This window comes from Lissotriton vulgaris, chromosome 8 (genome assembly GCF_964263255.1).
Source record: "Lissotriton vulgaris chromosome 8, aLisVul1.2, whole genome shotgun sequence".
Classification (NCBI taxonomy): Eukaryota; Metazoa; Chordata; class Amphibia; order Caudata; family Salamandridae; genus Lissotriton; species Lissotriton vulgaris.
The window spans coordinates 1,318,243,284-1,318,257,580 of record NC_141696.1 but is presented as its reverse complement, the minus strand read 5'-3'; the positions used below and the strand labels follow the sequence as shown (position 1 = coordinate 1,318,257,580).

At 46.9% G+C, this 14,297-nt stretch overlaps 1 protein-coding gene across 7 annotated transcripts in view; it reads left to right on the top strand.

Annotated features, from left to right (window-relative positions):
* The window catches only part of GRIA4 (glutamate ionotropic receptor AMPA type subunit 4), a 969,207-nt gene that overhangs the window by 308,396 nt on the left and 646,514 nt on the right, over positions 1-14,297 (top strand). The window lies entirely within an intron of this gene.

The window sequence follows — 14,297 nt, the reverse complement described above, 5'->3', positions numbered from 1 at the left end:
CGCTGACTCATCCTCAGATTGGACCTCGACCTAATCATCCTGACTGAAACCTGGTTAACCGAATCCTCTACACCTATAATGGACATTCTGGTCCCCCCTAACTACCACATCATTAGGCTTGACAGGTCTGGCAAGATAGGTGGCGGTATCGCATGCATATACAGGAACAGCCTTTCTGTTCTGAAAGTCCCCGTGCCGTCCCTACCCTCTCCAACTTCCTGCGAATACATCTGCCTCGATGTCATCAGTGATGGCAAACCGATATGCTCTCTCCATAGCATTTACCACCTTCCCAGAGACCACCTCACCTTCGCCCAGCAAATGATGGACCTGATTTCATCCAACGCAGGACGACAGCTCACCCAAATATACCTGGGCGACTTCAACCTGAGGTTCCGTGACAATTGTAAGTGGTGCTTTCGACTCGCACGAATATGGTCGAGTCTGGTATCTATGAACCGCAAATGACGAGTTTAGTAAGTGTGCGCAGTTTTGCTGTGCTAGCTTAAACCGTTCGTTTGTTATGTGGGTTTTTTTCATCTGTACCCACGGGTTCCATCTTAGATACGGCATCCATTTTGTCTCTTGCCCTCAAGTAGCCAGCGAACGGACGCTGTCCGCTTCGCGACCCTGGGACTCCCAAGATATTTGCGGAAGACACATGTTCTTTGTAAGTGTCTTTATGACGAGGGGGTTACTACTGTAAGGCAGATGGCGCCGCTCGAGGCTCATCTTGCCGCACGGACTTATTGTCTCAGCCGTGCATCTCATTAGGCACGTCCCTTTGATGCCTGTATCTCGTGTTTCTCGATACCTCCCCTTTTACACCCTTTCCGATCTCCCCACTGTCTCCGTCTTCCCCCGCACCTGTCTTTGTTCCTACTTCGATCTGTTTTACTGCTGATTGGAATTTGCTAATGGTGGGAAGATGGGTTTTTACAGTTGGGAACCGCCAAATGTTTCCGCACTTATGTTCCGGACCTCATGTGTTTCAAAGTGACCAAAGCGACCCCTCTGGGGGATAATGATGAGAACCGGGTTGTAAACTTTTGTGTACCATGTTGTCCTATGGGTAAAAACTGTATAAAAGGAGCGATCCACAGAACCAATTTGAAGCAGTCTCCCCAAGTTGCACGTGGTGTACTTGTCGTGACTTCTGTGTTCCCTGCAGTAAATAAACCTTGAATCTTTGGCGCCGAAGGAAGTGTCCCGTGTCTCTGTGATTCTTACGCCGGAGCAGGTTACCCACGAAGGTTTCAGGTGTTGTGCCCTGGCACCGCTGGGTCTTAAAGAACCCAGTCCTTCAGTTGGCGCCCAACGTAGGGCTGCATCAGTGGTACCGGTCCAAGCCCGACGATCGTGAGGAACTTCGTGTGAAATCTCCGAGGGAAGGTGCACTCCGCTTCATCGATCCAGTTGTCGAAATAAGTGGCCCGAAGACTTTTCCCGCGAAGATTCCCGCCTCCGGACGGCTGCGACGGACTGCTGCCCTGACTGTAGACCTGTTTTGGCGCCTGGCGTAGACCTTGGTATAGCGAGACGATAGACGGGCCTTCCTGGTGACGCCATTGATCTTTGAGTTAAGTATTTGTGGGTCGCTCCCAGAGTTCTTGGTTGTTGACACTTTAGCGAGTGTTTTGTTGTTAACGCTGTGTGAGTGTTTTTGTCGGTGACACCTTGCTAGCGTACTTTGTTGTGTTGTTTGACGACTGCAGCCGCCAAAGACCGAGGGTTTTGTTCTTTGCTGGGACTTGGTAAATCCCGTAACTCTTGAAGTTTGTGAAACTCGGCTAGTGTGCAAGATGCCTGGCCGCAGTACTTTGTTTAGTTGTTTCAGACCTTGTGGTGTGGATTCCCGACTGGAGGACTCGTGTCCGATACCTCCGGTTGGAACTCCCACTTATGACCTGTACAGTAAGCATGGGCTAGGCCCAATTACCTTTAATGATTACTGGATTAAATATACGAAAAAGGACGGCGACCTTCGTTGGCCACCTCATGGTAGCTTCGAGGCGCCGATCTTAGATAATCTAGAGATTAAATTGTTCGAAAGAAAGTCAAGGCCGGCCATGTTTGATGCCTTTCGGTTGTGGCGCAAAGAAGCCCGACAGAAAGAAATCAGACAAAATAAACGTAATCATCGAGATACTGTTGCTACCATAGTAAAGAAAGCAGAGCAATATCAGCATGATAAGGAGGTTAAGGATAAGGAAGTGTTTGACAGATTACAGCGTATGACTGTAGATAAATGTTATCCCGCTTTGCCTACGGAGTCAGAAAAGAAGGAAGAGCCAGTTGAGGATCCTTTAATGTCTTATCTTATGAAGTCGCCACCTCCGTACGTACAGGGTACCCCAGCTGCAGCTCCTGTGGTCCCTGCCGTACCTATTCTTCCGCCTATTGTTCCTCCGCCTGTTCCTCAGCCTGTACCCGCCCTTCCGACTGTTCCTGCTCCTTTGCCTGTTTCTGTCCCTACTGCTCCTCCACTTCCACATACTCCTGCTGCTGCTACTGCTCCTGTTTTGTTAACTCCTGCTGTTGCTACTGTCTCTACTCCTTCTCTTGTTAGTCCTGTGTCGTATCTTTCTCCCTCTACTCGTAGTCGTAATTCTCCCCTTGCGGTTAGCTTCTTTCATTCGCTCGGGCCTGTTCATGGGTCCGCTGGTTCTGATGGTCCTCAGAGACGTAGTCAGTTTCCTGGAAACAGAGAACGTGTTGCGCTATATAATATGGCGATGGGTTGGATGGTAAACCCTCTTAGAAATCCACCCCGTGTTGTCCTTGAAATGTTTTGTCAGTTTAATATACCAACCCAGAGATATGTGTTTAATGAAATGTGTAAGTTCCTTCATGATCAGATAGTGGCCGATGCGCCTGACGAGGTGCTGACCGCCCTGTCTGAGCTTCAGCTTCAGTTCGCAAATGGACTGATAGTAGATACTAACGTTCGACGTGCTATTGAGCGGTTGCTATCTTTTCGTCCCGCTCCGATACCCCATGCCTTGTTTGTTGAGGATATTGAAGGACAACCAGATGAGTCTGGCCAATATCCCATGCGTGAAGTTCCACCGGTTTGGATGCCAGGTAACCCCGCAGCTGCCCCTCCGGTCCCGCCATATTTCCAGAGAGTATGGATACATCTCCCATGGAAAAGATCGGAAGTGTTCCAGGTGAAGCAATCCTTGCCTGACCCTCGCAAAAATCCTGCAGGGTATTACAAAGAGTTATCGCAGCTCGTAGATGCTACGGTAATGAATCTTGCCGATATCGATATGTTGTTTGGCAATGTTGTACCGCAACCGGTATGGGCTAAGATTCGTCAGGAAAATCACGCGACCGAGTTAGGTGGTGATTGGACGGCCATCGTAGCGGCGGATGGGTTGCAAGTTGGTGGTGCTAAGCCTGAACAGTTGATTGCTGCTCTTCCCCAGCGAATAATTACATTAATGAAAACGCTTATGCCAGCTATGAGAGTAAACTGGGACAAATTGTCAGCTTGCAAGCAGAAGAAAGATGAGAGTGTTTCCGACTTCTTTACGAGGTTTGAGGAAGCATTCATTGACCATAGTGGACAGGATATGGGTACCGAGGGTGGACAGAGATTGTTTGTGGATAAATTTGTTTCGAACTTATTGCCCGATTTGAGCAATAAATTAAAGAATTCGGAAAGTGCATGGGCCGTTTCTACCTCTGCTCAGATATTGGCTACAGCACAATATTATGAGAATAGGGAGAAGGAAGAGAACGACCGTGCTGATAAAAAGACGAAAGAGCTAAAAACTAAAGTGTTGCTTCAACAAGCATATCCTCCGCGTTCGAATCAGAATGCACCCCAGCAGAATAGATCGCAGCCGCAATCGAATCGATCGCAGCCACGTAATGACTCCTCCTCCCAAAGATCATCGTTAGGGTACAATCAATGTGCTTATTGTAGACAGGAGGGACATATTAAATTGAATTGCCCTGTTTTGAATGAACGTAATAGTGGTAACTCATCTAGAGGAGGTCGTGGTGGTTCGCAACAGGCATCACGTGGTAGAGGTCGTGGTACTCAGAACGATCGCTCAGATAACTCCTCTAATTCTAATAATTGTTTCGATCAACGTGGATCATCGCAAGGGCGATCTGCGCAGTACAATGTAGACGACTATTACGTCAATCAGGGGACTGACGACAGTAATTACTAGGACAGCCAAAGACAAGGAGAGGGAGTGGTATCAGTTCCGGTTGATCAGAGAGGGCCTTACGTTGCAGTTGCTACATCGGGCGTCGTTGAGCCTTTTCTGTTGGACACTGGTGCAGCGAAAAGTTCTATTCAGCATTCGAAACTCCCTGGCGCACCTTTGTCTGGCTTAACAAATGTTTCCGTTGGATTCTCTGGCGCCCCCGTTAGCAATCCAGTTTCACGCCCTTTGCGCCTTAAAATTGGACCACGTGAGCTAGAAGCTCCATTGATTCTAACCACAGGTTGTGGTGAAAATCTTTTGGGCCTGGATTTGCTTAAACGTTTGTACGCAACTTTGTATTGTTCTCCTGCGGGTGTAAAGCTTACGTTAGGAGAAAGGGTTGTCTCTCCCATGTACTTGTCTCTCGACAAGCTCCCACCGGAATTGAGTTCTCTTCCTGCGTCTTTGTGGGCAACGGGTCCGAATGATGTGGGCCTACTTGATATCTCGCCCTATGTTGTTCAGTTGAAATCTAATGTGCGTTTGCCACGTATTCCCCAATATCGTATCTCCCTTGATGGTGAACGAGCACTGTTGGCGATCATTTATGATCTGATTGAGAAAGATGTTATTGAAGAGACACGGGGAAACGTGTGCAACAGCCCTGTGCTGCCTATTCTTAAACGTACTGATCCTTCAAAACCACCTGTTTATCGTTTTGTTATCGATTTACGGGAGGTGGATAAAATTGTGGTTCCTCAATTCCCTGTTGTGCCCGACATCACGGCGCTACTGACTCTGATTCCGGCTTCTGCATCGTGGTTTTCGGTGATTGATTTGAAAAATGCGTTTTTCAGCATCCCGATTGCCGAAGAGAGCAGGGACCTTTTTGGTTTCTCTCTCGGTGGACGTAGCTTCCGGTTCAAGCGCGCTCCTCAGGGCTACTGTGAAAGTCCATCGATTTACAGTCAAGCCTTGAAGGGTCAACTGGATGCGTTCAAGTTGCCGGTTGGTGCGGCCCTAATCCAATACGTCGATGATTTATTGGTAGCAGCCGATACTCAGGACATTTGCAAAATTGCTACGGTGTCGTTGCTGCAACATCTCTGTGAGTTGAATCACAAGGTGTCACCTACTAAACTCCAATATTGTTGTCAAGAAGTAACCTATCTTGGTCACTTATTGTCAAAGGAGGGAAGGAGATTGACCCCAGAGAGAATTGCAGCGATTGCGCGAATGGCTGTGCCAAAAACCCAAAGAGATGTACGTGCCTTTCTAGGTATCACGTCGTACTGCAGGCAATGGATTCCTAATTTTTCATTGCTAGCGAAACCATTGGTGGCTCTTACGTGCAAGGATGTTTCAACTCCTTTACCATGGACGGAAGAATGTCAGAAAAGTTTTTCTGAACTGCGTGATTCATTGTGTTCGGCTCCTGTGTTAGGTACTCCTGACTACAGTAAGCCTTTTACATTATATGTTCACGAGAGAGAAGGTTGTGCTTTGAGTGTCTTGACGCAACCTTTTGGTGGTAAGCAGCGTCCATGTGCATATTTTTCCTCGACCTTGGACCCAGTAGCTGGAGCATTGCCGAGTTGTTTAAGAGCAACTGCGGCAGCTGCGGTCTCCATCCGACAATCAGCAGGATTGGTCATGGATAATATGCTTACGGTGATGGTTCCGCATGCAGTCGATACTCTTTTGAATCGAACGAAAACTCAACACTTGACGAGTGCGCGGTTGTCTGGGTATGAGTTGACGTTGTTGGCAAGCCATGTTCAAATAAAACGTTGTAATGTTCTGAACCCGGCGACTCTGTTACCAATTAGCACGGAGTCAGATGAAGTAGCGGAGCATGATTGCTACTTGAGGACTGAAGAGGAAACAAAAGGTCGAGTGGACCTTAAAAACACCCCATTGGAAGATCCGGATGGCACACTGTATGTGGATGGGTCATGTTTTAAGTTGCCGAATGGCGATGTGACTACCGCTTATGCTGTTGTAACGTTGAATACTGTTGTTGAGACTGCAAGGTTGAATCAGAATTCTGCCCAAGCTGCAGAATTGATTGCTCTCACCAGAGCGTGTGTGTTAGCGAAAGATAAGCGTGTGAATGTGTACACTGACAGTCAGTATGCATTTGGTGTTGCACATAGTTTTGGACGATTGTGGAGAGAGAGAGGTTTCTTGACGTCGCACGGTACGAAGATTCAGCATGGCCAACTTGTGAATGATCTTTTGGATGCACTGACGTTGCCTAAGCAAGTAGCGATTGTTAAATGTAGTGCACATCGTAAGGTGACGGATGATGTTGGTCGTGGTAATGCGTTTGCAGACGAGATCGCTAAGGAGACTGCCCGAAACCTTAGCACTCGAATGTATGTGACGAGTTCGGTTAGGTGGCCTACAGAATCGAGCATGTGTGAGGACACTATCGAAAGTGTGAAAGAAATTCAGAATGAGGCCACTGAGACTGAAAAGGCGAAGTGGAAAGAAAGTACGGGAAAGTTGGATGCGAATGGTTGTTGGATTGATTTGTCGGATCAGAAAAGATGGTTGTTGCCCGATGCGTATGTGCTGGCCGTTGTGACAATGGCACATGGGTTAGCACATATCAGCGTGAAAGGTATTTGTAAGTTGCTGTCTCCGGTGTGGAAGAATGATGGCATTACGAAATGTGCTGAACGCTTGGTGAAGAATTGTATGGTGTGTATGATGTACAATCCTGGCAAAGGAACCCCAACTCCTCCTGGCAGTTTTGCTCCCCCTTCGTATCCCTTTGAGGTGATTCAGTTGGACTTCATCCATATGGAGAGATGCAACAACCTGAAATACGTTTTAGTTGTGGTTTGCGCATTCTCTCGATGGATCGAGGCCTATCCTCTCAAAGACAATACTGCTTTGTCTACTGCGAAAATCCTACTGAAGGAATATTTTCCTCGGTATGGAATGCCTAGAGTCGTGTGGTCAGATAACGGAAGTGAGTTTGTTGGAAGTGTGATGAAGAGTGTGTGTAAGGGCCTTGGAATTAATCAGAAATTCCACAGCGCCAATCATCCCCAGTCAGCTGGTTTGGTTGAAGGGTACAATGGCACCCTTAAACTAAAAATAGCGAAGATTCAAGCTACGACTGGTCTTTCGTGGCCTGACGCTTTACCTTTAGCATTACTGTCAACTAGGGCGACTGTACACTCCCGAGTAGGGCTTAGTCCCTATGAAATAGTGTTCGGCCGTCCTGCGAATGTGTGGGGGGTTCCTAGGCCAGGAATGTTTTCTGATCTTGAGTACCCAATGTTGATCGATTATCTACATGACTTGACTGCTAAACTGAGGTTAATTCACCAACAGGTTTACGACGCATTGCCGACGCAGACAGAGGGTCCAGGCCACCAGCCCGGACCCTCCAGCCCGGAGACTGGGTGGTGACAAGAAACTTTTCACGAAAAAACAACCTAGACCCGAGGTTCACCGGACCCTATCAAGTGCTCCTGGCCACGAGGACTGCCGTTCGTCTCGAGGGACGTAAGAATTGGGTGCATGCCACCCACACCAAACGAGTCCCTATTCCTTTGCCGGCAGACCCGTGGGTAAGGAGAGGCATTGCGTCAACGGAAACAGAAACATTGTCGGCGTTTGTACCTTTTAGCGACGCACGGCCTGTTGGAGAATCCCCAGCGCAGCAGAAAGACACTGTTGAACAATTAGCATCAAAAGACTCAAGACCAGAACACTCAACTGATCAGCAGGACGCTGTCTCCTCAACGGATCCTTTGTTTGACGAGCAGACACGTTCTGGGAAAACACGATACTTTTTGCGATCTCGCACTAAGGACAAATAAAAGATTCGGTTTTGTTGTATTGACAACTGCATAATCCCGTTTTCCGTGATCAGTTTTGAACCTTCGTATTACTGTAAATATTCTTGTATATACATATATATATTGAGCTTCATTCCTTGTACTTTTTGCTTCCACAGTTGAGAGACTTTGTTTTTGCATATATACATATTGTGCATTGAAGGCCGTAGGGCCGCGCGCGTACTTCCTTCTGGATAGTAGGTCTTGACGTTAGGTTAAAGGCCGTCGGTTCCTGGGAACTCCTAGGGATTGACTATTGCTACACAGAACGAAGTGCGTCAAGAAACGTTGCGGACGGTCGTAGGGAATGGCATTCTCGAAGCTGAATGATTTGGAGGGAGCTCAAGTTCATCGATTCAAGCTGCAGCAACTCAGTCGTACCAAATGTTTTATATTCCAACTGTTTGTATTGTTTTTGACTATTTCAACATTATTGGCGGGTGGGGTGTATTATACGATGTCTTACTTCTTACCTTCTGCTACACCTACTCCTACTCCTGACCCTAAACTTACCTCTACTGTTTCTCCCCATTCCTTTCACATGTTACCCGAACACGAGCAGGCTAGACGTGTAGAATTCCGCAACAATTCCTTTATTCAGCTCCTTCATCAGCATCAGTTAGTGGTTAACACTACTAATTGTTGGGTGTGTGGATTGATGCCACATACTACGGATAAGGGAATTCCATATCTGGTGTTACCGTATAGTTCCCAAGGGTCAGCTCGAGCATTTCAAACAATGTTTCGAAGCGCACTGGGTTTCCACCCCATTCGAGAACCACGTTCCCCCTACTCTGGTCCTACCTCGTATCAAAAACCTTTGTCGATAGCAATAGAGGATTTAGATAGCGATATCTATGATCCCTCGCTCATTCCCGAAGAAGAGGTACAAGCCTATAGAGTCCTAAGTAGAGGTGAATATAGTGTGTTCACTAGCGAAAAGCAGCTCAAAAGCTCGCCTCCAATATGGGTCGTACCCCACACAGGTAATTTTTGTCTTATGGGTCGTGGCCGACGATCGCAAGCCCGACTTGGAGCAAGTTCTTGCACTGAAAATTACATTCTGCCAATGTTCTCGTCCCCTGTGTTCCTGGCTGCCAAGGGTACATACTTTATCTGCTATGATCGCGCATATGCATGGTTGCCCGCTGACTTCATGGGCTCATGTTTCATTGCAAATCTGTTGCCTCCGACGTTTACCGTAGATGCCGATTATCACAAGACTAGAGTTGTGAGAGGCGTAATTAGCGAAGAGGATACTGCCGGTCAAGAGGCAGGAGACTTTTTCAAGGGTTTCCTCCCGTTTTGGGGACCTATGGTTAATAGTAGGAACCTGAGACAGTTGACTCGAGTGGTAGAATCAACAGCTAATATTACTGCCAGTGCCCTTGGTAATATCACCACAGAACTTCAGGCGGAGAGACTTATGACGTTACAAAACCGTATGGTTTTAGATGTCATCTTAGCAGATCGAGGTGGGGTATGTAAGGTGATCCATTCGAGCTGCTGCATTTTCATTCCAGATAATGCTCCTACTGTCTATCAAGCCATCTCGAGGTTGCATAAGATCTCCGAATCCATACACGTGGATGTAGGGGATTGGACGCTACTTGGATGGTTTTGGGGCCTGATGTCGACTTGGGGTTGGAAAATTCTGATGATCATCGGAGTCGTTGTAGTGTTCCTGTTCACGTGTTGCCTTTGTGTGCAGTGTGGCCCTGCCTTATGTGGCCTCTGTGCTACAACGTGTATAAGACAACCACCTGTTACCAAGGGGACTCGATTGGACAGAGCTATGCTACAGCAACATCTCGATGGTTTGATGAATATCGAATATGATTCCGACTAGTGCTTGCCTACATGAGGGCAAAAGGAGCGTCTGAGGTTCCGTGACAATTGTAAGTGGTGCTTTCGACTCGCACGAATATGGTCGAGTCTGGTATCTATGAACCGCAAATGACGAGTTTAGTAAGTGTGCGCAGTTTTGCTGTGCTAGCTTAAACCGTTCGTTTGTTATGTGGGTTTTTTTCATCTGTACCCACGGGTTCCATCTTAGATACGGCATCCATTTTGTCTCTTGCCCTCAAGTAGCCAGCGAACGGACGCTGTCTGCTTCGCGACCCTGGGACTCCCAAGATATTTGCGGAAGACACATGTTCTTTGTAAGTGTCTTTATGACGAGGGGGTTACTACTGTAAGGCAGATGGCGCCGCTCGAGGCTCATCTTGCAGCACGGACTTATTGTCTCAGCCGTGCATCTCATTAGGCACGTCCCTTTGATGCCTGTATCTCGTGTTTCTCGATACCTCCCCTTTTACACCCTTTCCGATCTCCCCACTGTCTCCGTCTTCCCCCGCACCTGTCTTTGTTCCTACTTCGATCTGTTTTACTGCTGATTGGAATTTGCTAATGGTGGGAAGATGGGTTTTTACAGTTGGGAACCGCCAAATGTTTCCGCACTTATGTTCCGGACCTCATGTGTTTCAAAGTGACCAAAGCGACCCCTCTGGGGGATAATGATGAGAACCGGGTTGTAAACTTTTGTGTACCATGTTGTCCTATGGGTAAAAACTGTATAAAAGGAGCGATCCACAGAACCAATTTGAAGCAGTCTCCCCAAGTTGCACGTGGTGTACTTGTCGTGACTTCTGTGTTCCCTGCAGTAAATAAACCTTGAATCTTTGGCGCCGAAGGAAGTGTCCCGTGTCTCTGTGATTCTTACGCCGGAGCAGGTTACCCACGAAGGTTTCAGGTGTTGTGCCCTGGCACCGCTGGGTCTTAAAGAACCCAGTCCTTCAAACCTCCATTGGAACGATCTCAACGATGCGGTGGTAAATAGTCTTAAAAGCTTCCTCAGCGCCCTGGACCTCACACAACTATGCAACAGCCCGACCCACGAGAAAGGCGCTATCCTCGACCTTATCATCGCCAAAGAGGGCGCTACTCAACTTGAGGCTATTCAACGCTGTGACTGGTCAGACCATCATATTGTTACATTTCACATCAATGAAAAAGTCAAACTCAACTCTGTTCAACCCACCAGACCTAAAGTCTGGAAAAGAGACCTGAAAAGACTCAACCCATTATCCTTACCTCAGAACAGTCGCGACCTCCTACTCCCCCCTACTGGCGTTACAGATGTCCAATCTCTGACTGACCACTATCATAGCGCAGTGACCTCAATAATTAATGAGGCTGCTCCCATGCAGCTAAAAAGAGTCCCCGCTAAAATCTCCAAACCATGGTACGACGGGAGTCTCAATGAAGATAGACGAGCCATGAGACTGGCAGAGCGCACCTGGAGGACAGCTCCCTCTGCACTACACCTAAAAACCCTGAAGACAAAGAGAAACGCCTACTTCAGGAAAATAAAGCGCTCGAAAGCAAACTTTTTCAGCCGCCAGCTTGACCAAGCAAAAAATCGCCCTAGAAAACTGTTTGAGTTAATCAGAACACAGGCCAAGGAACAACCCCAACCTGTCAGTACCTTGCACGAAGCACCCTCATGTGATGACTTCGCCACTTTCTTTACCCAAAAAACTGACAACATAAAGAATGACCTCCGCGCGGACGCAAGACTCCACAGCACTCTCAATTGCATAACACCCACCGAACCTAAAAACAATGCAACTTGGTCAACCTTTGAAACCTACTCCGAAGAAGAAATAGGCAAACTGCTCAGCACCTTGAAACCTTCCAATCACCTCTCGGATCCCCTCCCTGCCAACGCTGTCAAAGATTTCATCCCTCTGCTCCTTCCCCTCTGGACTAAAATCATCAACAGCTCGCTCCAAGAAGGAACTTTCCCTGACTCCCTCAAAATTGGACAAGTCACACCTTTGCTAAAGAAACCTACTGCCGACCCATCCGACTTAAACAACTACCGTCCCATTACCAATATTCCCACTCTCGCCAAATTACTGGAACAATGCGCTCAACTACAACTGACTAAACATATCGACTTGTTTGATCTCCTCAACCCGCATCAATCAGGTTTCCGAGCAGGACACAGCACTGAAACAGCTATGACGCACATAATTGACGACGCCCTTCAAATTCTAGATCAAGGTGATACCTGCCTCCTCATCCTGCTTGATCTCTCTTCGGCATTCGACACTGTCAAACACGAGAAGTTACTCGAGCTTCTGAGCACAAGAATGGGTCTTTCTGGGACTGTTCTCAAGTGGTTCACATCCTTTTTACACAACAGGTCGCAGAAATTCAAGAGTAACAACCGGATGTCCTCTCCAATACCTGTGTCGCTAGGCGTCCCACAAGGATCTTCCCTATCACCAACCCTGTTCAACCTAGTTATGGAACCTCTCACCACCTTGCTCCAAGCATCCAATGTACTCTTTCACATGTACGCAGATGACACCCAACTATATCTCAAAGTACAATCCCCCAACGACATTGTACTACTGAACTCTACGATCAGAAGCACCCAATCCTGGCTTGCTGATAATCATCTCAAACTCAATGCTCTAAAAACAGAATTCCTGCTGATCACACCCCCCACCAAGATCCCCATCACGCAAACCTGGCTTAAACAGTTAACTGCACTCAATGTCCAACCCATCATAGTGGACTCAGCGAAATCTTTAGGCATAACCCTAGACTCCAACCTTAACATGCAACATCATATCAGCAAGGCTACTAAGGGAGCGAACTTCCAAATCAATACACTGAGGAAGCTTAAACCCTTCCTGCCAGCCAAAGACTTCCAAACTGCAGTACAAGCTCTAGTAATCCCTCGAATTGAATACGGCAGCACCGCCCTTTGCGGTCTCCCATTAACCAGCACTGCACCCCTAAGAGCCTCTCTAAACGCTGCAGCCAGACTCATCACTGGATCAGAAAACACTCGCACATCACCCCTGATTTGAAAACACTGGACTGGCTGCCTTTTGAAGCCAGAATACATCTGAAAATCGCCTGCATGACACACAAGGCTCTACACCTGAGCTCCCCCAGATACCTCACTCAGAAGCTGTCAATCTCTGGCGGCTCTAGAATCACTAGAGGCACAGACAATCTTCTGCTAAAACCTCGAAGATTCCGGAAGGTAAAAACATATAAACGCTCCTTCTCAGGAATGGCACCCAAGATCTGGAACTCACTCCCCCCTGAAACCAGGCTCATCTCCTCCTTCACTCTTTTTAAGAAAGAAGTAAAAGCTATTTTTATGGCCAAATACAGTTGACCGATTAACGTTGTTTTGGAAAGACCCTACTCCGACCTGTATTACTTTGCTCGAACTCTATGCATGTATGAACATGTATGATTATGTATTTCACCTGAATTATTGTTGCTACTACTATCTACGCACACATTTAAATCGCTGTTCGAACTTTATGACTATGTATCTCACCTGTATTATCGATGCTACTGACTATCTATGCACACATTTAACTGTTATATTTATATTATTGATGTGCTGTTCTACCTATATGTAACCCCAATCTCTTGCTGGCATTCCCAGCCGTGTAAAGCGCTCTGATATCTGCAAAGATCCTGTTCGCGCTATATAAAACTTTCAAAATAAATCAAAATAAATAAGAAGAAAGGGGTGATGATGCTCTTTTTTCTTTGATCTTTCTCTTTTTTCTTTGACCTCTCATATGTCTTTGACACTCGCAAAATTCCATCCTGGTAGACAGGCAGCTTCTCAAGTGCAGTTTTGAGATGGAGTCCATAATGGCTGAGCATCCTAACTTACCTGGGTACTCCAACTAGGCCTTTATCTAACAGGGTGGACAATACAGGTATGTGCCTATGCTGGTTGTGCAATATGCTTATCGGTGTCATTAGCCCAATTGATGAAAACATTTGTTTCGGGTGCACAGTAAGAGTCACTGGTAGCATCAAACGGCGACTGTTGAACTCAACGGTCTGTCAGTGCATGTATGTTCTTCCTAAAGCTTTTAAGGGGGCTCTGATTTCTCCCACATGGAAAGCTATATTTGAAAAATGTACACTCTTGTGGTTGCCTCAAAGTCCCCTAAGTTCAGTGGAAAAAAGGGAAATAACCCTTATCTCCCAACTCTTGGCTGCATCCTTCGGTAGCAGGTTACAGAGGTTTCCCCTGTAAACATCCAAATGATCCATTCAAGGTTTCACTGAATAGTGAACATCTCACAGATGTTGACATGGGGACCTGCAGCCAGGCAAGTGAAGGAACACCTACTTTGTGATACCTGGCCCATATATTTCTTACTACTCATTTAGAATTACTGAAGGAGCCTTTTTTTATCTTTTCTGTTGTACAAATCTG